This window comes from Alosa sapidissima, chromosome 17 (genome assembly GCF_018492685.1).
Source record: "Alosa sapidissima isolate fAloSap1 chromosome 17, fAloSap1.pri, whole genome shotgun sequence".
NCBI classification, from domain to species: Eukaryota; Metazoa; Chordata; class Actinopteri; order Clupeiformes; family Clupeidae; genus Alosa; species Alosa sapidissima.
This window is the reverse complement of record NC_055973.1, coordinates 18,876,870-18,879,944: the sequence shown is the minus strand read 5'-3', so window position 1 is coordinate 18,879,944 and position 3,075 is coordinate 18,876,870. Positions and strand designations below refer to the sequence as shown.

Sequence of the window (3,075 nt, the reverse complement as noted above, 5' to 3'; positions counted from 1 at the left end):
TCACTGCAACGATGCGCCATCTAGTGGACAAACGACTACTTCTCGCCAATACTGAAAATGCAGCCATGATGATGATGAATATTTATTTTGGCTTTCTTTTAATCCTACTGATTTTCATTTTTTACCGGGTGGGGGCAAATCACAAATGAGTGATTATGAGCCAGGTTGATGTGGGCCCTTGAGACCAACATACCATAAAAGATTCACAGAGAACTGTGTCTGCCCTACCCTCCTTTCGGGGGGTCCAGTCCAGCGGGGGGGCTGCAGATGAAAACGAAAAATGACGGTTCCATGCTATCCATGTGGGGGTACATGCCCACCAAGTTTTGTGTACCCCGGTCTTTCAGTGTCCCGGGAATCCTTGTTGGTGTACGTCACTAAATGTACACATAAATTATTTTATTGTAAGGCCCCCCATGAACGAAAGTACACAAAACTTGGCATGCATTTGGAGGGTGTCATAATGATCCTACACTTTTAATTTCGTGCAGTTTTGACCTTGTCAGCCAGAGATATTGAGATGAAAACACCTAATTTTTTGCTTTTTAATTTTTAACTAGGTGGCGCTATACATGAAATAAGTGGTAATGGGATGGGTTGACATGCCCCCTTAAGACCAACATACAAAAAAAAGGTGGACCTCCTAGGCCCTACGGTTCTCGAGATATTCACAGAAAACTGTCTCCGGCCACCTACAGGCCAGTTGGTGTATAGTAACATAAATTAATTTATTGTGTGGGCCCCCATGAACGGAATTCCACAAAACTTGGCGTGCATACAGAGGGTGTCATAATGATCCTACACTTCCAATTTCGTGCAGTTTTGACTATGTTAGGTCACAGATACCTTCAATTACACCACCTCATTTTTACTTTTTTGTGTTTAACTAGGTGGCGCTATACATGAAATGAGTGGTTATGGAATGGGTTGACATGGCCCCTTGAGATCAACATACAAAAAAAAAAATGGTCCTCCTAAACCCTACGGTTTTCGAGATATTCACAGAAAACTGTGTCTGCCCTACCCTCCTTTCGGGGGGTCCAATTCAGCGGGGGGGCTACAGATCCAGAAAAACGATGGTTCCATGCTATCCATGTGGGGTTACATGTCCACCAAGTTTCGTGTACCCCGGTCTTTCAGTGTCCCGGGAATCATTGACGGAAATTTGGGCATGCGAAAAAGAAAAAAAAAAAAAGAAAAATCTGACTAAACCTATATGACCGCCGCTTCGCTGCGCGGCGGTCATAATAAGCTTTTCTTTTTCATTTTGTAAAAATAATGACCATTTTGTTGTGACACTATTGTAAAGAAGTTAGGGTTACAATTTACTTGAAGGGATCTACATATGAGTGACATGACACTGTCATGAACATGTCATAAACATTATAAACAAGACATAAACGTTTAAGACATAACGCTTCTGTCACACGCTTCTGTCAAGTGTTATTCGGGTTTTGTCATGACAAGTTGGGTTAGGGTTATGTCATGTCACTCTTATTTAGAAACCTAAAGTAAAGTGTTACCGTTTTTGACCGAGTGTACAGGTTAGTGGTAGGGTTATGACAGTGTCATGTCACTCTTATCTGTTACTGAAGTTAATTTACCTGGCGATGCCCACCCGGTTTTATCTTCTGATGGGATTTTTGCCACCTAAAAAACAAAAACAAGCATAAAAGACGAACTGCTAAGTAACTGAATACAGAAGAAAAAACTTTGAACAGTTTTCTCTGCCGTCTTTCCAACTTTGTATTTCAATAGAACATTTTGAATGTTTTAAAATACTTGACAGAGCAACCTAAAAAGATACTGGATGTTTTTCATGAACAATTATTTTCTGTAATTTGCATGGTCAAATTATGAATTCATAAAAAAGGGAAGTGTATAATATTCTGAAAACTTGTCTTAACCATTCCATAATGTGAAAACATTTTTCAAAACAATAAGTGCAAAATATTTACCTCACAACATCAATGACCAAGATGGTTATGATAAATGCAGCCAGACACTTTACCGTGATTCCTATAGCCAGGAAACTTTGGCTTTGTTCTGGGAAATAATGTATGATTCATTGATATGGTGATGTTTCAGATAGAAAGTATATCATCAGATTTGCCTGGGAATTTACTAAGAGAACTTTGATTTAGTCAAAGGGTGGCAATACAGGTTTTACAACATGCAGAAAAAATACAAAGACTCAAATAATGAGATTCTTTGGACGTTGACCTGAAGTCATACCATTAAACATAATTAAGTGAAAAAACATACTTTTAATCACCAGTCTCACTGCATCAGACTCCTTTCCCCCTTGTGAATGTTCTGCCCTGCAGTAGTACTGTCCTTCATCACTGGAGCTGAGATTAAAGGTGAGGGTTTGTCCAGATCCTATAGGGGTGTGCAGGTCTCCTCTAAACCAGGTGTAGTTCTGCACTGGAGTGTTGGCCTCACTTGTGTTACAGGTCAGAGTCACACTACTGCCCCCTGCTGCTGGACCTGAAGGACTCACAACAGAGGCCACGACATCTACAGGAGAGACTGGGGAAGGGTATGGCCTTGAGTTTAAAACAAAAAATACATTAAAATATACACTGAAAGTAATTGAATGCAAAGTCGAGGACTTCAGTTTGAGAAATCTTTATACAGCAGAAATACAGCCATCGATTAGAAATGAAAAGTTATTCTTACACCAGACTCTTAGTGTTTGCACAGCACTGGTTTGCGGAGTGTTCAAATTCAGTCTGAGATAAGAGGCTGTGCAGGAGATAGTTTTTCCATGGTGACTAGGGGAAGCAGTGAAGGTCAAAAAAGACGTGAGGGATCTGCTGCCATTCTCCTCATCCTGTATGTGAGTGTGTGTTCCCAGTGGGAGGAGACCAGGTGATGGTAGGAGGCTGAGAGGGACAGGGAGCAGCAGCAGTGTAGGTCAGAGTCACTGATGTCCCCTCTGACACCTCAGACATCTGTTGGGGAGGAGAGCTTTAAATTCAACCTTCATTTTGGCATTAAACCCAGTTTGACACAAAAACATCAGAGTCAACATCAGGTCTCGTATATTGAACACTAAACTAACTTAACAAG

General features: G+C 40.8%; 1 long non-coding RNA gene across 1 annotated transcript; it reads right to left on the bottom strand.

Moving 5' to 3' along the window:
* Positions 1–1,604: 1,604 nt before the first annotated feature.
* Positions 1,605–2,533, bottom strand: LOC121688886. The gene is made up of 3 exons (XR_006024718.1): positions 2,266–2,533; positions 1,959–2,046; positions 1,605–1,650 (listed from the first exon to the last, which is right to left on the bottom strand). It is a non-coding gene; the product is annotated as an uncharacterized LOC121688886 (long non-coding RNA).
* Positions 2,534–3,075: the final 542 nt, after the last annotated feature.